Source organism: Dreissena polymorpha, chromosome 2 (genome assembly GCF_020536995.1).
Source record: "Dreissena polymorpha isolate Duluth1 chromosome 2, UMN_Dpol_1.0, whole genome shotgun sequence".
Lineage (NCBI taxonomy): Eukaryota > Metazoa > Mollusca > Bivalvia > Myida > Dreissenidae > Dreissena > Dreissena polymorpha.
In genome coordinates, this window is record NC_068356.1 from 43683423 (window position 1) to 43706141 (window position 22719).

Below are 22719 nucleotides of genomic sequence, written 5' to 3' on the forward strand. Positions count from 1 at the left end.
ACATTGACGTCAACAAGCTCTGTTTCAGAAACCAAATGTTCAAGTGGCAAGATTAAGTGCAACGAGCAGCGCATTCAACTTGTTAACAGATCGCGTATTAAAGAAATATAATGCACGAAGATAAAAAAGGCCTACACATTTATTATACTTTATATAAATACAGCGTTTTTGTGTATATATAATTTAGAGTAAAGAGAATCCCGCAGTTCTATTTTTATGTCGATTTAGAAAGGTCGAGAAATGTAAACATGTCAAGCTTTTACTTTTAATCGTGATGTGCGCTGAAATAATATTTAATGTACAGTATTGATAAAAAAGTCGAAATGAGATTTCACTAATACAAACATACATGGGAGTTGCGAAGAATCAGTACTCGACTTGATTTGAGCCTCGTTCTTGGAAAACGGGGCTTAATGCGTGTGCGTAAAGTATACACAGGCTTATCAGGGACGACACTTTCCGCATAGACTGTATTATCATTTATAAAAGACTACATTAAACATAAAAATTCAATAAAACGTCGTCCATTATTAGCCTGTGCTGACTTCACAGGCTTATTTCGGACGACATTAAAAATACGCACATGCATTAAGCCCCGAGTTGCCAGAGCGAGGCTCAAATTATAATGCAATACATACATTTCTACATACAAGTCGATTACCGGTATAGCATGATTTCCTACAGTATTATTCCCCTTATCTACTTCAAAACATCTGCCTCTTCATATTTTATAATTTTAGATAAGAAAAAGCACCTAACTGAAAAAATATGTTTACAAACAACATATATTGAAATGCACTTCCTCATTTGACGGGAATTATGAAGAGAAGATTAGAAATCACGACTATGGTGAAATGTATCCGTCATACATCTGCACGTGTGTAGGCCATTTGAGCAGCGTTCTCGGAAAACTGGGCTAAATGCATGTTACACTTTCCGCACATGCATTAAGGCCAGTTTTCCAAGAACGAGGGTAATATAATAGCATAGCCACTGTCTATACCAGAGCTTACTCTTGGTATTTCTTGCCTGTTTAATAGCTAGCACTATGCACATCGCTTTAACGACTCGTACATCTACGCAATTCACACAACGATTGAACACAGAAGGTATGTGGTTATCTCGCAGCGTCAGAGTGTATGTATTTAGAAGTTAATGAGGTCCTTCCGCGCCTAAGACTGAATAATGTGAGGACCCGGAGAGTGTCCCAGCAATCTTACCTAATTAACTATATAACTCACGAAAGTGTGAGCGAATTTAAAATATTACTGCTATTTGAACTTCAAGCCATTTTGTTTTTTTTACTGAAGGATTTTTTGGGATCCGGTTTGTGTTACGAGGGAAGCAGGAGTGCCAGGAGAAAACACCACCTGTCGGCTATGGTGACCACTAACCAAACTCACGTGCATCCGGGATCGGTGATTGAAACCGGGTAGCCTTGGTGAGCAGCGCTTGTATGCACAACTGCGTTAACCGGACAGGGTCGCCTTGGTGAGTAGCGCTTGTACACACAACTGCGTTGACCGGACAGGGTCGCCTTGGTGAGTAGCGCTTGTACAAACAACTGCGTTAACCGGACAGGGTCGCCTTGGTGAGAAGCGCTTGTACGAAAAACTGCGTTAACCGGACAGGTAGTTGACACTGCTTCAGAATGGCTTAAGACGGGTGATGAACTATAAACATTTTCTTGAGCCAACAACAATCATGTTTTTTCTAGAAATCAATTGTGTGCTGATCAAAAATTGATTGTATGTTAACTGCGTTTCACCAAAAGAATGCCAATAGACACAAAATCTATAAAACATCGTCTTAAAGCGAAGACAATTTCTATAAAAGTAACATTTTCTCAGAAAACGTCAGGCAAAGTGATTTTCTAACAGGATTCCTTATATGTTACAACATGTCACCATACTTTAAAAGTGCACTTTTTTTTACATGACATTTTCCTTGTTATGCTCCTCATTAGTAAGAATGCTACATTTAATCAATCCTTTAAACTTGTGATCGAACGGGAACAACATCGGATTTTGAGTATTTATAAAAAAGGTACATACCGCTTTTTAATTGTTATTATTTTTTCATTACTGATACGTCGTTGTCTATTATGAATCTATCGCTAATATGATGAATCATACTAATATGATTATAGTAAGACTCGCGTCTCTTTTTATGAATGCAAAAGGTAATTAATGGAAACTTATTCTGCAATAACTATAAGCGATGTCTTTTTTTATATAGAGGTGAAGATTTCTCAAGAAGCTTTTAACAAAATGCGGCTGTTTTAGCTCGCACGATAAACATGTATAAAAAATTGTGGCTTGTTTACAATTTATGCTTTCTAACGAAACCTGTTAAAATAAATATTAAATAAAAAATACAATTACCTAATACGTAATTGTTATTTTAACTCGTATTTGTGTTTAGTGGATAAATTAATTGCTCTGCAACATCAATGAAGCCTAAAAATGTAATTTTGTTAACACTTATATTGCCCAAAAAGTTGTTAGATAGGCTCACCTTCTGGATTAATAGTTTAATACGACTATTAAATGACATATGTATTTTTACTTTATTTAAAATGAATTGTGCGAATGTGATCGTACGCAGCAAAAATTACCACCAACCTAATACTTATTGTATTGAATTCAGCAAAACTGATCGTAATCTCAACATTACAAACTAACGAAAGTTCAAGCAATAAAAACTAGGACGTAGCGCTTATTGCTAAACATTTAAAGCAATGAAATGTCACATGACCGATCACTGCATATATACAAATGATTTTATAACATTTTCTAATAACCCCATCATATCGTCAAGGGATTTGTAAATGATGTTCTAAAAATTTCATAGAGATAAAATATTTCTCATTGTTATTAAAGCAGAATATAGGACATCTACCGTTACTTGAAACAGATGCCTGAAACGTACATTGAGCTGCGGTCTGAGAAAACGGGGATTAATCGTGTGCGTAAAGCGTCTATGCAGTCCGCACAGGCTAATCAGGAACGACACTTTCTGCCTCAAGTGTATTTTTGTTTGGAAGAGACTTCCTTCTCTTAAGCGAAAAATTTCATTAACGCGGGAAGTGTCGTCCCTGATTGACCTGTGTCGACTGCACAGGCTAATTTATGACAACACTTTACGTACATGCATTAAGTCCAGAGCGCGGCTTATTTCTGTTTCAGGTAAAAAATATGGACTGCGTAGCTCTACTGTGGCTTACTATCGCCCTCCTGATGTCGGTGGTCAGGGTCTCTGAAGGCTCTGTGTGGAAGTGCTGCGGGAGGTGTCGGTGGCTGGGCCAGGAGTGCATCCGGTTCGGCAAGCAAAGCTGTCGTTGTCGGGGTAAGATGGCGATCATGGCTGACAGCGGATATCCGGTGCATGGGAACGAAGATACCCGTATTCAAGATGTGCACCAAAATAACACGCACGACAGTGTGTTATTGAAAGAAAAACTATGATTAATTTGAGTCCCCATGGCTTTATTCGGGAGACAGGACATTTATTCTACCAATGAAGATAATACAGTTCCCTGACACAAACAATTGAGCATTGTGAAGATAAAAAACTACAATAACAACAACAACTGCAGCAACAACAACAGCAACAGTAAAATAATGAACAGTTTTAATAATGACAATTTTATATAGTCTTTAGGCATTATAAATGATACCTAAACATGTTATACTCTTAAGTCTTAAAAAACTTTATTCTGTTAAATCTAGTACCTTTATAAATTAGCAGTGTTATGTATATTTGACATCAAAGACTTTTAATATACCAATAGTAACTTTTTCAATGATTGCCACGACATTATTTTTAACTGCAGTAATAAGAAATATTATCATGAATAAACAACTGACTACACTGTTGAATAAAAAACTAACATAATCTTTAGTTGTCCTCGAGTCTATCTGATTTTTACCGCATTTGCAACTTCATATCATTTTAAAATTTATCTACATACGCACGAAGTAGTTCAGATCTATCTGAAATACAACTCGATGTTTACATTTCAACATTTTGATACGTACTTCCCTCGTAATATGTAAGTGATGTTTTAGAAAAGAGACAGACAGCGTTTTCTAAACCACTGGTGAGACTAAGAAAACATGACATGAACAATGAAAACACAGTTTGTTTTCGACTGGTGTGAAATGTCTGCAATTCCATTTTTCACATGAATACTTGTACACGAATACTTGTAGTACTTGGTGACATGGCCAAACAAAGATAATAATATATCGTGTTTCAAAATGTAAAAATAGCACTGTTATATAATATAATATTTTAGTTTACTATGAAATGCCATGTACTGTATGATAACTAACAGGCGCTGGACCTTGCTTCTTGCAACAAAAGCGATTGGTCCCAGAGAAGCAAAATAAATATTGCGTTTATGTTTTACTTTAAGAACAACACGATAATTTCCAGAAAATCATTTGTACACCTTACGCAAACGTGATGTTTCCAAAAAGTCCCAGGCTTGTATAAGATAACCTTGAATATCGCACTGCGCAAATGTCTGCTTTCTGAGAATCTGCGCTTACGCGAATGCAACATAAAGGGTTGCGCAAACAATTCTATGTAGATACGCAGTTCCTACCGCAGAGCTCAGAACAATTGAATATTTTAGGTGTCATTGTTGAATGTTCGGTGCGCATTGAAATTCGTGGATTTATCTTTACAGTTTACAAGGTAATTACTTGTGTTCGATATTGAAAACATTAGTTACCATAAAAAACAAAAAAGGTAAATAACTTAGAAATTGCTGTACTAATGCAGAATGAATCAAAATAGAAGACATGGTTAATTATTCAACGGTTTGTTAATGAGACCAGTTGCTTAAAGAAAACGTTTGCAAGCACTGTAACTCACAGGTGACTTTTTCTGTTTTGTTTTAGTGGTTTGCTTTTCTGGTATTCAGTGAAATATGTATGTGTGTATACACAAAATAAGGTTTAAACAAATGTCTGTTATTTTAGTGCAATATATCCGTACTTTGAGTGTTATATGTCTGTACTTTTAGAGTGATATGTATTTACTTTTAGTGCAATATTACTGTACTTTTAGTGTAATATTTATGTACTTTAAGTGCAATATGTCTGTACTGTTAGTGTTATATGTCTGTACTGTTAGTGTAAAATGTATGTTCTTTTAGTGTAATATGTCTGTACTTTAAGTGATATATGTCTGTACTTTAAGTGCAATATGTCTGCACCATTTGTGTAATATGTATGTTCTTTTAGTACAATATGTTTGTGATTTTAGTGTAATATATATGCACTTTGAGTGTAATTTGGCAGTATTTTTATTGTAATATGTCTATACTTTTAGTGCAATATGTGTGTTTGTAAGTGCAATGTGGCTGTACATTTAGTGTTATATGTCTGAACTGTACTAAAAATTCCTTTCCGTAGTTGCAGACACGATAAAGATGAACAAGATCTTGGTGTGCTGGTTAGTTTTGGCTGTAATCATTGCGGCTTGCCCAGGCGCAGAGGGAAGACGGCAGTATCGGAATTGCTGCCGTTACTGCGAGTCACAAGGCAAGGAATGTTACTGGATGGGAGGTCAATGCCGGTGTAGAAATATCTACCAATATCTCGCACATTTACCACCAGATCCTCGGTTGAAGGGAACATCCGGTGGTTATTACTCCATCAAATAGTAACAATACTATTACAAATACTGGCTCGTGAAAACGTCATAAACAAACGGCTTTGCCTTACAGGATTAGTGTTGTAAAAGCCTTTGTGTTGCTTACTTCAAGTTGTTCTTTATATTATATGATAATGTTCTTGAATGTACTTTTGTTTCTGCAAATCGCATTCAACAGATGAACAATGAAAAGAAACATGTGTCCGTTAATTATACAAGGATATAAATAATTTAAACAATATTTTGCCTTATTAGTATCCTTTTGTAACAATGACAATTAATCCGTTTTTCTATTGCAATAACTGTAGTGAATGGGAACCGATGTGAAATAAATGTATTACTTAAATATTATGTTTCCGTTTTAAAATTCTTTATACAATTGAGACGAGTAATTTACGACATAAATTATCTCTCTTCCTGCTTCTTGCGACTGACTAAAAATAGCTTTCCACTTATAATGAAATACACATACACCTGGCTTGAAAACATGTGTTTTGCTGTAACTGATAGCAATACAATTGCATATCTCAGTACATTTATAACTGCATGCACATAACAGTGGCATCCTTAGGCTTATAGGCATGGGATACATAAATGAAATTCGTGGAATGGTAGACAGCGGCAATTGAATACCGTCGCTATTTACGCATTTGCAAAGTTCGAGGATAGTAAGGAATCAAAGTACTGACAGTACTGGTGTGACGATGCTTTTGAAGAGGATTGATATTAAAGAATCAATTTAAGTTTATCTACATCACAACAATTGTGTTTGCGGGTACGAACGAAATTGGTTACTAAAAAATTATGCCAAAAAATAATTTGGGTACGAAACACAATAATTTGGGTACGAAAACAAATTGGGAAAAAAATAATTTGGGTACGAAAAAAAATTGGTTACGAAAAAAAATTGGGTACGAAAAAAATTTGGGTACGAAAAAAATTGGGTACAATAAGTTTGGGTACGGAAAAAATTGGGGGTACGGGGAAGTAGTACCCGTGGGGAACTTGACCCACAATCGCACATTCTCGGCCCTTTCCGTCAAACATCGGATGAGTACCTCGAAGGCAATATTATGAATACACATTTCGGAAGCGGTAATGAGTTCCTACCTACGCGCGTCAAAATGTTAGCGAAATATGTAAACAAAGCGGTAGCCTGTCAGGAGTGTTTGAAATAACGAAGAAAATCGTGTATTGATGTTAGTTAATTGAAGAAATGTACAGAAAATATGTTAAATAAGCAACGGCGATATTTTTCTCAGCCACATAATTGTTAATAGTTTGATATCACAAAATGAAAGTGAAAGTAGAACTGTCAAAAATTACAACCTGTCAACGTTTCGTTATTGCTGGCAAAAGAGGACGATTACACTCAGTATGTTCACATTTTTACCATAGGCTATGTCAATGACCTTTAAAGTATGGGTGGCTTTGTTATAATTTATTGCTATCATGTAAATGCATGAGTGTGTATATGTTTACAATACACAAAGCATAAATAATGATATAAATTACTGATTGAGCTAATAATAATCTGATAAATATAGCCAGGTAAACTTTGGACTTAAAATACAATTGTTTGTCCTGATTTCATCAACTTTTAAGTAATAAAACGATACACAACTCGCATGACCCAGTTGACACGGGAGGCGGAAAACTACAACGGGCGAGGCATGGTCAGGGGTGATAACCCCAAAAAAGGGTTAGGGTAAGAGTTAGGATTAGGGGTCGGGTTAGGGTTAGGGTTGGGTTTAGGCTAACCCAAACCCTAACCCGACCCCTAACACTTACACAAACCCTAACCCTAACCCTCTAACCCCCCCTTGCGCAATACCATACCATGCCTCGCCCGTTGTAGTTTTCCGCCTCCCAGTTGACACTGATCAGGCAGTATTTATGAATGAAATCTCCAGTTGTAAAGACACACCTCCGTATTGGACCAATGAAATCACTCGTGTGTTTAAAATGTCAGTTAGTTGAAATGTATGTAAATAAATGTTTCAAACGGCGCTGGACATTTAGTTTTGATGAATAATGTAACGGAAAGCACGGTAATAATTTTTTTTCCATACGTTTTATTGAATTATGGTATCGAGGTTCGTGAACTTTGCAGGGAAAATGCCCTTTACTCCGTGAAGATTTCAGTCTTAAAAACTGCCTGATCAGTGTCAACTGGGTCATGCGAGTTGTGTATCGTGTTTTATCTTAAAAGTTGACACAGCATTTGTAAAAATATTGCAAGACATATACATTTCCAGAAAGAAAATTCATTTCTGCGTTGAATAAGACCGAGATCGTGAAAATCGCTGCACGATTGATGAAGTTATAGCTGTTCAAAACGATGCACCCCGTTTTCGGATGATTTTGAGTTGCATACCTTAACATAGGCAAGAAAAAATATACATTCAAGAAGAATTTCATAAAATGCAGCAAAGTCAAATTAGCGCCCCGAGCCGATTGTGACAAAGATAATTCGTACATATTTTCCTATAATAACCGAAGCATTCGTCTTTTTAGTTAGTGTTCGTGTGTCGTATGAATAGATATCGTTGCAGAAATTCAGAATGACCGTAAAACTAAATTTAGATTCACATCGTACATGCATGATATACATGCTGGCGAATTCGACTGTACAGCCTTTTTCGATTTCAGAATTAAATATCTGGCTTATTTCGCATTTTTCGACACATGTTCTTTTTACCGTCTATTTTAATTTATATTAAAATATATGTTTAATAAGTTTTTTACACATTTTATATAAATTAATAAATATTTGACAAAATCGTATAATCTCGCTTTAAGGACAAGAATATTTTTAAAGTTTTCACAAAATAAGCAAGATATAAGCGTATATAATGTTCAATGTTGTGACCCGCGGGTCAGGGTCAAATTTGACCCAAAGGGCATAATTTGAACAAACTTGGTAGAGGACTATAAGAAGATGTTACTGCATACAAAATTTGGTAGCCATAGTCCGAATGGTTTTCGACAAGTAGATTTTTTTTTAAAGATTTCACAAAATAGGCGCTTTATAAGCGTTTATTCAATTGAGTGATCCCCCGGAGCAGGGTCAAAGTTGATCCCAGAGGCATTATTTGAACAAATTTGGTAGAGGTTTATTAGATGACACTAAATATCAAATTTGGTAGCTCTACGCCCAATGGTTATGGACAAGATTTTTTTTAAAAATTTTCACAAAATAGGCCCCATATTAGCGTATGTTCAGTTTTGTGACCCCCCGGGCAGGGCCAAATTTGACCCCAGGGGCAAAATTTGAACAATCTTGGTAGAGATCTATTTGATGTCACTACATGCCAAATTTGGTAGCCCTATGCCTTAAGGTTAAGGACAAGGAGAATTTTAAAGTTTTCACAAAATAGGCACTATATAAGCATATAATTGATTTTGTGGCCCCCAGGGCAGGGTCAAATATGACCCTTTGGGCATAATTTGAGCAAACTTAGTAGAGGACTATACAATGTCACTACATACCAAATTGTGTAGCCCTATGCCTAATGGTTATGGACAAGATATTTTCACAAAATAGGCATTATATAAGCATATGTTCAATTTTGTGACCCTCGGGGCAGGGTCAAATTTGACCCATGGATAAAATTTGAACAAATTTGGTAGAAGACTATTAGATGTCACTGCATACCAAATTTGATAGCCATAGGCCCGATGGTAATGGACAAGAAGATTTTTGAAGTTTTAACAAAATAGGCCTTATATAAGCATATGTTCAATATTGTGACCCCCCGGGGCAGGGTCACATTTAACCCCATGGATAAAATTTGAACAAATTTGGGAGAGGACTAAAAGATGTCTTTTAAAAGATGACTTTGTAAATATCATTATTAACTCTGATATTTGTTTTCTATATGAAACATGGACAAACTCTTCTAGTAATATTGAATTAAATGGATATATATCACACAACTATTTTTAGGAACTTTCAGCACCGTAACGCTCGACGTTGTAGCGGCGGTGTTGTATTGATGTATAAAGAGCATTTAAATGATGGTATTTCAATAATAAAAAATCACCATAACACCATTACATGGCTTAAATTAGACCATACTTTCTTCCATACTGAACAAGATATATATACATTTGGCCAGAGGACTCGCCAGCTTATGATATTTTAACCGTCGACCTATTTGATATTTTAGAAACAGATATATGCACATTTTGCGCCTCTGGTGCTGTTGTTATATGCAGTGACCTCAACAGTAGAATAGGTAACAAAAATGATTTTATTGTATGTGATTCTATAAATAACACATTTGACAATACTGACTACATTTCAGACACACCTCAACAACGGGCCTCTGACGACACCGTAAACAATAGTTATGGAATGAAGTTGTTAGATTTATGTAAATCTTTATCTGTGCGCATTGTTAACGGTCGCTTTGCCGATACAGGCAAATACACTTATATTTCCCATAACGGTTGTTCAGTCATAGTTCAGTCATCGTTTCGCATGAATGTACCTTTTCAGTGATTAATAGTTTTACTATTGGCTCTTTTACTGAATGGAGCGATCACGCGCCATTGCATTTTACGATAGCATGTTGTTCATTTGACCATGTGAGTCCCGAGGAAAGTAATTTTAGGCTTAGGTGGAACGAAGAGAACCGAGAACGTTTTCGGGCGGAGATTATTTGTTGCTTGCCCAAGTTGAATTGTATTGTCATATTGATAAAGTAGGCAATCTGTAAACAATACTGTTAACGAATTTACAGAGGTGGTACGATCAGTAGCGGATCCACTTTTTAGCAAAATTTACTCTCTAAATAATAAACCAGTGTTTTCAAATAACACTTAAGCGTCAAATAAAGAATGGTTTAATAAGGACTGCATGTCTGCTAGAAAAACATACTTACAAGCACTTAATCGTTTTAACGATGATAAGTCGAGTGAAAATAGATTGTTTTTAATTCAATGTAAGACTACATATAAAAATAGTGTTAAGAAAAGTAAGAACACTTTTATTTAATTAAAAACACAAGAGATTGAAAAATTAAAGAAATCAAAACCTAAAGATTTTTGGAAATATTATAAATATAAATCTATACATGGTGGTAATAAATTAACTGTAGATGAATTTAAACAGTATTTTTATAAGCTAAGTCAAGGTTTATCTGAATGTAACAATAAAGAAGCAAATAGTTTTTGTGCTACTCATAACTTTGATGAGTCTGGCAGCGATTGTTTGCTAAACGAGTATTTTATTGAATGCATAGATATATCAGCATCCCATTTATGTGATATTTTAATAGCATTTTAAACTCTGGCTGTTATCCAGAGAAATGGACGGAAGGTGTTATAATCCTTCTCCATAAAAAGGAAAGTTAAGACGATGTCAATAATTATCTTGGTATAACGTTAGTCAGCTGTATGTCAAAATTATTTACCAGTATACTTAATAAGAGGCTTGAAAAATACTGTGCGGACCGTAATACTATTTCGGACGCACAATTCGGATTTCAAAAAGGGCCCTCGACTGTTGACGCCATATTTATTCTTCATTCGTTAGTAAATAAATTGTAAAACGAGAATAAAAGATTGTATATCATTTACGTGGACATGATGAAATGTTTTGATTTCATAGTTCGTAACGCACTTTGGTTAAAATTATATAAACAAGGTATAGACGGTAAAATACTCAGAATCATAAAAGACATGTACGAAAAAGTAAAATTATGTGTTAGATCGTGTTCTAACTATTCAGACTATTTCAATTACGCTGTTGGTTTACGTCAAGGTGAGGTAATGTCGCCTATCCTATTTTCTCTTTTCGTTGAAGACCTTGAATTATTTTTGCAAAGTGACATACAGTCTGGCTTACATATTGATGAGATTGTTTTGATTTTATTATTATTTGCAGATGATATGGCTATTGTAGGTAAAACTCCGGAAGAAATCCAAGCCCATCTAAATTGTTTTTTACACATACTGTGATACATGGGGCCTACATGTTAATACTTCTAAAACTAAGATTATGGTGTTTCGGAAACGTGGAGGACTGCATCCTTCGGAAACTTGGACCTACAATAGCCAACCCATCGAGGTGGTCAATGATTTTAACTATTTAGGATGTGATTTTTACTATACTGGAAATTTTGGTCCAAACATTGAACATCTCATTGGTAAATCCATAAAAGCTTTAAACCTGTTATTGTTTAAATGTCAACAGTTTGATTTTAAGCCTAAAACTCTATGTCAATTATTTGACGCATTTGTCTCCCCTATCATCAATTATTCATGTGAAATATGGGGCTATACGAAGTAAAAAGAAATTGAGCGCATTCATCTTAAGTTTTGTAAACGAATATTGCAGGTAAGGAGTAATACTTGTACAGCAGGTGTTTACGTTGAACTTGGTAGATTTCCGCTGTATGTTCAAAGATATGTACGATTGTTGGTTTAAAGTGGTCAATAGTGACAACATTATTTTATGTCATCGTGTTTCCGGCCGCCATGTTGGCTGTTTGTCAATAAAGTTATATTTTGAAGCTTCTGACATTAACCGCAAAAGTTAAAGAAAAACAGAGAGGTCCTGCAAGAACAGAGATAACACAAGCCACTACACTACCGCTATTGATACCTTGCCCGTCCATGACTATTTTTTTTTCTTTTTCGTAAACTCTTTAAAAGCACTATTTCGAACGTCATTTGGTTTTCGGAAACTTTTTTCTTGGTTTTTATATTACAGCATATAGCAACTACCAAATGACTTAATATACCATTATTATTTATTTATATAAACTTATTGGGTTGTTTACCGGTGCGGTGCTTTTTATTTATGTTTTACTGTCAGGCTATTAACGGCGACTAGAATAAATTTATATATATTGGTTGATTGTTTCAGGATTGCGTTTGCAATAATTATTATTTCTTTATCCCCTGTCTATTTCCTTCTTTCATTCAATACTTACAATGTCCTTACACAACAAAACATCAAAAACATCCAAGGGGCAGTGTCAAAACCTGACCCCTTTACTAGGGGAGGCACGTTCAGGTCGGATAGGCATCACCTATCTCACAACACCATGCCCTTTAAGTGCCTCCTCCAGTCAGCTGGAAGTGTAGCCCCCATCATGTCCCTTCTCACCATTTTTCAATTGGCCTCATGTTTGGCGAGGGTAATCCCCGGACTAGTTGAGCGGGCGGTGCCCCTGGCGTCTGGCTGCGTGCTATTGCAGCTCAAGTCCGCTCAAGCGCTTGCCACCCTTCTTTCTAGGGGTACTTTTTATCTTGGCAAAGTCGCGGTCCGGGCCTTATCCCCGTCGAACATGAGGACGGTTCTTGGTCACATAGCATGGATCCCGGAAAGCCAGGACTTGATGGAACTTCAGACATCTCTTTCTTTCAAACCTGCGATCCCTATCTCTGATATTCTTATCACTAATCTGGAAAGGTTTGAGCCTTATTGCCCTGCCCCACCTGGCTTTCCGAGACTGGTCAAAATCTCTTTCTTAGCGTCCATACCAGTCCCAAATAAAATCTTAGTCAAGGACACCAGTATAACCCTTGACATTCGTCCCTGCCCTGTCACACCTGCCCGTTGCTTCAATTGTTAGGGCTTTGGACATATAGCCAGCAGGGGTAAATGCTCCAATATCACCTCTTGCTGCCGCTGCGCCGGCACTACTTGCCAAAGAAGGTGCACAAACAAATTTCGTTTGTGCGCCAACTGTGGCGGCCAGCACTCCGCATCCTACCAGGGGTGCCCCTCCTATAAGAAGGCTATCCATATAGGCCACCTATGCCAATTTTTATGGGGTCACCTGGTCCGAGGCGGAGAGCAGGCTACTAGCACCTGACACTGTGAGCCACAGCGTGGGCGCCCTAAACACCATCATCACAACCGGTTCCGCTTCTTCACCTAAACATGCCTCTCCCGGTTCTATCTCGCCCCAAGCTGGGAGGACATGCACCATAGTTGAGGGGCTAGCGGGTAAGAGTACCCCCCCTCGGCTTATTAATAGGGAACCTTCCCCAAAGGTTACTTCTGTGGAACCGGTACCCAATCTTACACCTGACTTACACACCCCCCCCCCCTGTATCGCCTATCCAGGGGGATTCACCCACACAGAGACGCCCTCCTGTGGCTACCAGGGGGTCCTCCCCGTCCGACAAGTTGACCGACGGTGCTAGCGACACCACCTGTAGTGGTCCTACACTGTCGGACGACTCTATGTTTGATGTGACGGGGAGAGACTCTCTGGTGTCAGTGCACTCCAGTATATTGGAGAACCTTTCTATCTCTGGTGTCTGTGAAATAGAGGAGGAACCCCGAGTGAGTGTCCCCCCTAACCGTCCCAGAATGGTCGACTCCCAGACATCCCCAATGAGCTCCACTACCGACAACACCAGCAGACGTAACTCGTTTGCTGGGGACTCATTTATTAAAATCAAGGATCCGCCAGCAACAGGTCCCACATATAGGAAAATATATCTCAGCGAGCTGGCGAATCTGGTTGCTGAGAAACTTAAGGACCATAAAAATGCTTTAAAAGTTCTTAAAAAGAACCCCGCTGAGCATAATCTTCTTTATTATAGGTCCCTCGAAAATCAGGCAAAGCGGGTTATTTTGGACGCAAAAACTCAAAATTGGAAAGAATTATGTTATTCAGCTATCATTAATAAGAAAAATACTAGGGATTTTTGGCAAAAAATTCACAGAATTAAAGGAAATTCATTCACCCCTGTACCGCTACTGAAATACAAAGGCGAAATTGCCACTACCCCAAGGGAAAAGGCTCAATGTTTGGTACGACATTTCCAATCTGTCTCCAGTGACTAAAACCTTCCCATTGAAACTCTGAATTATCTAAAGCGGTTTGAGACTGAGCACCGACATATTTTAAATGAGCCTGGGGATAACAGCACGCCTCTCAATTTACCATTCACTATTACAGAATTATTAAGTGCCATTAACAGCAGGAGCAACACCGCCACGGGGCCTGACAAAATAGCATATTTAATGTTTAAAAATATGCCAGCCATAACTCTAAAAATCTGGCTTAACCTATTCAATCAGGTGTACAGGACAGGCAGGATACCACCCGAGTGGAAGCAGGCCACAGTGATTCCAATTCCTAAACCCGGTAAGACAAAAATGATCCAAACTCATATTGTCCAATAAGTCTAACATCACATGCAGGTAAATTATTAGAAATAATGGTCAAAAATAGATTAGAACGCTTATTGGAATCAAATAATATACTAAACCCCTTCCAGTCTGGCTTTAGGAAGGGGCGATCTACTCTTGATCAGCTAGCTAGATTACAACATGATATTCTTTCTGCAAAAAATCAAGGGCAATCAGTATTAGCAATTTTTTTGGACCTTCAGGCCGCCTTTGATTTAACATGGACCTTTGGCATATTAAAAAAGCTAGCTGACTATGGAATCACTGGATACTGTTTCCACTACCTCAGAGCTTTCCTAGAGGGCCGTAAAATCCAGGTCAGGGTAGATGGGGAGTTATCAGAGGTAGCCATAACTGACCGCGAAACCCCTCAGGGGTCCGTAATATCCCCAACGCTGTTCTCCCTCATCGTAAACGGTCTACCTGATGCCGTAAAAGACTCAGGAATGGTTATCTCCCAGTTTGCCGATGACTCAGGCACTTGGTTAAAGGGGTCTAACATGTTACGCCTGCAAAAGCGGGCTCAAGCAGGCTTAGACTCCATATGGAAATGGGCAATCGAATGGGGATTCAAAATTTCTCCAACAAAAACAGTAGGAGTACTATTTGGCGAACAATTTCAGCACTCTTTGGACTTAAATTTAGGCGGCACCAAAATTATCTTTGAAAAGTGGTGAAATTTCTAGGTATGTACCTAGATAAACAGTTAACTTTTACTCACCACTTCAAATATTTGGCAGAAAGGTGCGAAAGGGACCTAAATTTAATGAGAATGTTAAGAGGCACAGGTTTTGGATCAGATAAAAATAGCCTCTTAACACTCTACAAGTCCCTTATACTTCCAAAGCTAGATTATGGAGCCCAAATCTATGCATGTGCAAAGCCAAACGCCCTAAAAATGGTTGATGCCATTGAGCACAAGGCCCTAAGGGTAGCTCTGAGAGCCCTAAACTGTACACCGGGTGCACTGCTAGAGGAGGAGGCCGGTGTGTTGCCTCTTGAGTTGCGTAGAAAACAACAGTCCCTAAATTTCTGGGCAAGGGCTAAGTCTCGGCATTGTTCAATATACAGAAGTAAAACTCCAGCTGCTGGAGCAGTATTGAATTTTCATTAAAACAATTAGTTGGTCCTTTATTTAAGGCAAGTGACCGATTGCCCAAACAGTACAAAACAGCACAATACAGCACAATACAAAAACCCCGTTAACAAACTTGTCGGGACTGGCACCTTCATCAAGGGGAAAATACTTAAGCGTAAGCATGTCGCCCTACCTTTTGGGGCGAGTATTAGGACCATGGTTGAGGATGCCGGTCTCGACAAGGTACATGTAGCAGACCTGAGGCCCTCCAAGGCCCCCCCCCTGGACGCTTGGACCCATTGATGTTGACCTATCACTCTCTAATAAAATAACGAAAACTGACTTGCCACTACTCATCAAGTCAGAAGCTCTCTCTCTCTTATAGATAATATGTATGCTGAGCATCTAAAAATCTAAACTGACGGCTCCAAATGCCCTAACTCTGGTTTGGTAGCCAACTCTTTTGTATTTCCTTCAAAAAACATTAGTAAAACGCACAGGCTCAGCAACAATCTCTCTATTTTAACAGCAGAACTTTTGGCAATTAAATTCTGTCTGTGCTGGATATTGGTCAATAAACCTACTAAAACTGCTATTTTATCAGACTCAATGTCATCTCTTGCGTCCATAAAAAACAGAAATAGCAGATCTAGGCCTGATATTTTAGCTAGCATTTTGGAACTTCATCAACAGTGCCTAGATAAATCTTTAAAGGTCACATTAGTATGGTGTCCAGCACATGTCAACATCAGTGGGAATGAGCAGGCCGACAGGGGGGCCAAAGAGGGCCTCTTGAGGGGGGCCGTAGATGTTGGGGAACCCCTGGCACCTTCTGAGATCTACTCCCTGACAAAGAAATTTGTTTTGGGTGAGTGGAATCTCCTTTCCGACAATTTGTCTTCCCGTCGACATACTTTTACCAGACCTGCGAAAACCCTCAGACCGCCTGACAGATACTCAGCAAGCATTGTGCTTGACAGAGCCATCACGCGCCTGAGGATGGGAACCACCCTATTACCCGGTGGCGCAGGAAAGTATGTCCTCGGTATAGACCCTGCATGTCCTAGGTGCCAGGAACCTCTCACTGCGCCCCACATGCTGCTGCACTGTCCTAACCATAATGCGCAGAGGGACCACCTCGAAGCTGCATTGCACTCCCATGGACTAGTTTTTAACCTTTCCAACGTGCTAGACCCCAAGGGAGCAGCTAGGGGCCAGGTCTTCTCTGCCCTCGCCAAATACTTACAAGATTGTCAAACAACTGACAAAATCTAGGTCATTGGGGGAGGGAGAGCAGCCAACACCCACCTAATTGTTCAGTCTTGTGACTGTTTTATTTTAAAATGTGTAATCTTTGCACAAACCTGATGTAATCTAATAATTGTGTTGGATTTGTGTCGCTTTTACACAACTTTTATTTTAGCTTTTAATGGGTTTATTGTTCTACCCCGCCCTTTCTCAATCAGGCCAATGGCATTGACCTGGTCTTCTTTATTTTAATACATTTTTTATGAGAGTATGACGTTAGTCAACCATTTACATTTTTCAGTTTTTTTAATATAATCATATTTTATGGCATTTCTTACTACAAGAAAGGACGAGGCTGTCCAGTAACCTGGGGTTGTTGGCTGCAGTGCACCCCCTCTCTTCCTCTTTGACACCCCACCCTTTCCCCTTCAAACTCGAAGAACCATGTCGGACTGGAGTGCATGGTGCAGGGCCTTATACCATGATAAACACCTATTTAGCCCTATCCAGGACAAAGTATTGTCGACTTTGTTGAAACTGCTAATTTTGTACCTTGGAGTACATTAAATATTGTTATAACTGCTATTTTGTGTGGCAATTGCCTTATTTTTGTGGAAAACTGCTATTTTATATAGCAAATTGCCTTAATTTTTATCTCAATATTGCTATTCCTACACCATAGCAACCATTTTACTCTGTATTGCATGAATTCATGTTTAAATTGCTACTTTTATAGCAAATATCCTTATTTTTATATTAAATTGCTATTTTATATAGCAAATTGCCTCGGTTTTTCTGTTTAATTGTCATTTTGCATACCATACAAGGTACTTTAGTATTATTTCCTCTATTTTTATCACCAATATATTAATAATATTGATTGGATTAGAGCTTTTTGGGTTTATTTTAATGCATCTAGGTAATATTTGGTCTTTTTACCATTTTACATCTTACCATTATCAATTTTCCTTCAATAGTATACAAACTATTTTTCATTTACCGTGCACTCCCTCTGGTCCAGGGGAAACAACCATTGTAGACTCCATCACCACAATTACCTCCCTTAGTACAACTGAGTGACACCACCTCTGCTGGCTCTTCTTTTCCCCCACTCACATCGGCCTACACTTCCAAAAATCTCTCCTTCTTTCAACCCTCCAGGGTGGCAACATGTATTTTAAATATATAAATGCATATAGTTCTGTACATATTATAAATAATGTACCTTTTGTACAAATTTAACTGTTTTTGTCTCATTTTTAACTGTAAAGCACATTGTCTTACCTTTAATTTTTATGTGGCCCTATGAAGGTGACCGTTTGGAGACACGTAAGTTATTGCCCTTAACATATAAGGGTTTTTTACTAAACCCACTTTTAAATATTGTTTTAATGCCACTCTGGGGGGACCTCTCTTCTCCATAGCCCAATCCTCCTTAAGTTCCATACAGACAGGGTCTTATGTTGGAGCATTACGGTTATATTCCCTGTCTGCAAGTGTTTAACATTGAGCCACATACATAAAATTGTACTCATTACTTTTTTAACAATTCAATACTCAATTGCAACATTAATATATAATTGAGAGTTATACTCCCTATGTGTTATCATATATTGTCTTTTTTCCTTTCCTTTTCATATAATTGCATGTACACATGCAACTTCACTTTACATTTGAGAGCTGTTAAATCAAGCTCTGGCATCCCTATTTATAATTTTCATAGATATAAACATATCTCTCCAACGATTAGATCTTGTTGTGTGGCATTTAGTTTAAACTTTAAATATACACATAAAAATGGTACTTGACTATGTATGTAAACATATTGTGGCAATGTTCAACCACTTTGTGAACTGGAAAACCCTCAAGTATTATTATTTTGTTACTCAAACATATTACACATCTGTGTATCCCTTTTTCTATAAGAGTTATATTAAAATAATCCAATTTTGATTCTAACATTTAAAACACAGATCACAAAGTCTGAAGACTCTAACAAACCCATTGCAGTATATACTGAACAGTGGGTCTGGTAATGATGATGCCACATACAACAGTATGTGTGTTTTCACCATCTTTACTTATAAATATTGGGCTATTCTTTCTCTCTCTCCTCCTTAAAAAACAAAACAAACAATAACATACAATAACAACATCATATTAATGATAATAATTAATAATAAGTACAGTAACATAACATAAACATAGTAATCTATAACTATAAAACAACTCCAAGTTCTTTTGGATTAATTCATCCTTTTCTTTCATTTATATTTTTTGCATATAAACTATTATTGTTTACTTTTTGTTAAAGTACAACGTCAGCCGTGGGAAAAATCTATTTATAAACGGATTGACCTACTTGCAATCCTTAATAAGAAATTTCGGCCAATCAGCGCCATCGTTTTAAAAGTGCATCATCCAATAAAAACGCCGCTTTTTAACAGCGTTAGGCCCATCTATTGTAAAGCACTGCGTCTTTTTAACGCTTCTTATAAAGGTTAGATATTTTTAAACCAATAGATTTTTATTAAGGCACCGCACCAACACTGCAAAGTTTTCTATTTATATCAATGGTAAAGTCCAGTAAAATCGGGCTGTCCATTTTATGGCCGTTTTCGACCTTTTTATGCAGAGTTTTATGTTAAGCAGTGTGCTCGGGCAATGGTTTATAACCGAAGTCCCGAGGGTAAACAATCCCATTAGACATTATTTTACGCACAGTGTATTATGATGCACTTAGAGATTTCAGAAAGGTCATAAAAATGGGTAACAAATATAAAGAAACTTTTGAATGATTATGGTTTTACTTTTGTTTTCGAAAACTGCGCTTGTATCAATGGAAAAAACGTTTCTATGTGAATTCAAAAATAGAGTTATTGATTGTTTTAAACAAGAGTGGTTTAAGTCGCCACAGAGTCCAGTTTTGATGAAATATAAGGAATACAAACTAAATTTTGAATACACAACATATTTTGATATTATGCCTAGAAGCTTACGATTTTATTTTAGTCGACTCAGACTCTTGGAACATTCTTTAAAATCGAATCCCGCGAGAAGAATGGTATTGCCTTTACTGTAACACAAGGGATATCGAAGACGAATACCATTTTGTACTTGTTTGTTCAAGTTTCACAACAGTTAGAAAAAAGAACATCAAAGCGAAATATCATAGAAATCCATCTGTATTTAAATTTTTAGAACTTATGAAATCGTGTAAAAGAGAAGATCTTATCAAACTTTCCTTATACATCAAAGAAGCTATGGTTCTCCGAAAAACTCTTTTTAATACTGTCGAAGGATCACAATAGTCTTTTTGTTCATCTTCATTGCTTATATCTTCATACATGTATACTGCTATAGAATTATATTTGTTCATCCTCATTGCTTATTTCTTTATAAATGTATACTGTTAAAGAAAATTAAGTTATTGTAGTTAATATGTTAGATTACATCCCCTTAGCTTACTACTTTATAAATGTATATTGTTACTGAAATTTATTTATTTGAATGAATAAGATTAAACATTAATTGCTAACATTGCCATTACCATGTTGACACAAGACCTGTTGTATATTTTGTACACATATTATGAAGACGATGCACTATGTGCAAGTCTTAATAAATTATATGTTCTGTTTAAAAAATAAGTATTCAATTAAACTATTTGTAATTGTCAGAAAACCGCTTTTAAGCAAACAACTTTCAAGCGACTGCAGGCTGATCTGGATCCAAACTGGCCTAAATCGCTTTAATGTCTTTTTTACTGTGACACAGTTCATTTAACTTTAAAATGATATCAGTATTCCAACATCGTGGGAGTTCTAACATCGTGGTATCCATTATTCTCGTGACCTCTCGTCGCGTGCGTTATTTTTCCGCGTGCGACTTCTGTCAAAAGTGACAGCGGTTTGTTTACATAGCGTCCGAAAAGAAATTCAGCGAAAATGCGACTCAAACAGGTAAATAACAAAAATTGAATTACCGCATTTCTAAAAAATGATATTTTACTATTCCATGTTCATATCACGTAAAGAATGACCGATATAACGCCCCAAAGTGTTGCCCCCATTTTTTTTCGTTTACAGAGCAGACGAACTGATCTTTCCAGGGCCGCGTATGCAAATGAGTATCTAAATTTAAGGCCAAGCAATTTTTATCTTTCGGTTAAAGTGACTTGATATTTTAGCTGTTTCTACCTTTTATCAATGGTATGCAATAAAATAGCACTGAGTTTAATGGGTTAAGTAAACGCTACTTATTATATCATGCCTATGATTTTCACTGGATTATCATTCAAAGGACCTCCATGCTGCAGTATTAAAGGTATATATTATAAGAATACAAGTTTTAAAATAGAAACTTTCACATTTAATGAATAATAAAGAATGTATATTCCTGTTTGTTACACACAATAAAGTGAGTATGTATTTTCCAGGATAAGGCATCAGTCCTAAATATGTTCTTATTTCAGCCAATTCCTCAGCATGTGATTACAAGGAGGCAGTACTCACCTACAACCTTAACAAAGGCATACCTTGCAGTCAAGGAGGAACATTTGAGTGTCTATAAAGCCTCCAAAGTGTTTAAAATACCAGAGCAAACACTTCGTGATCGAGTGATCGGCAGAATCAGCATCGATATCGATACAACAACCACTGGTCGCTTTCCTGTCCTTTCACTTGATGAAGAAGAAAAGTTAGCATCCCATCTTCAAGTTATGGCCAAATATGGTTATGGATATATACGACAGGAGGTATGCAACATTGCTACCGACTTTGCCATCCCGCTTGGGAAAAGGACAAAGGAGAATCCTTTCACTCTTAATTGGTTCAACAAGTTTATCAAGCGATGGCCCCAACTGAGAGTATTGAAACCAAGAGGTTTAGAAAAAGTAAGAGCTAAAGGAGCCTCCGATTCTGTTGTCGCTGACTACTTTAAGGAACTTGAAGCCATAATAAAAAAATATGATCTTAGCGACAAACCACATCTGATATACAACATCGACGAGAAAGGAGTTATGCAAAACCATATTCCACCTGCTGTTGTTGCTGGCACTGACTTTCATCTCCCATCAGTTGTTTCCCAAAAGGGACAGTCAACTACAATTATTGGATGTGGTTCTGCAAGTGGTGTAGCTGTTCCACCCTTTTTTGTCTTTGCTGGTAAACGATGTATTCCAGATCTCATGAAGGGTGCATCACCAGGAGCTGACTGCATGATGTCTGACTCAGGGTGGGTGAATGCAGATGTATTCAGATACTATATGCAGAAGCATCTGACAAAATTTCTACCACAAAGAGAAAATGAACAACACCTTCTACTAATTTTGGATGGTCATAAGTCCCATATATCGCTTGACCTTGTAGAATGGGCAAAGAAGCAAAACATCATTCTCTTCATTTTACCAGCTCATTGCTCCCACATTCTCCAGCCTCTTGACGTTGGCTGCTATGGACCATTCCAGAGGATGTATAATTCCACCTGCAATAAGTTCATGCGAGAGACATCTGCAAGTATTTCCAGATACAATATATGTGAGCTATCATACAAAGTTTATTCT

General features: G+C 37.3%; 2 long non-coding RNA genes across 2 annotated transcripts; both read left to right on the plus strand.

Annotated features, from left to right (window-relative positions):
• The first annotated feature begins 1713 nt into the window (after positions 1 to 1713).
• On the plus strand, positions 1714 to 3897 carry LOC127866831 (uncharacterized). Its single transcript, XR_008043122.1, has 2 exons — positions 1714 to 2046; positions 3189 to 3897. It is a non-coding gene; the product is annotated as an uncharacterized LOC127866831 (long non-coding RNA).
• Positions 3898 to 4488: 591 nt separating this feature from the next.
• LOC127866829 (uncharacterized) lies at positions 4489 to 6013 on the plus strand. The gene is made up of 2 exons (XR_008043120.1): positions 4489 to 4704; positions 5427 to 6013. It is a non-coding gene; the product is annotated as an uncharacterized LOC127866829 (long non-coding RNA).
• Positions 6014 to 22719: the final 16706 nt, after the last annotated feature.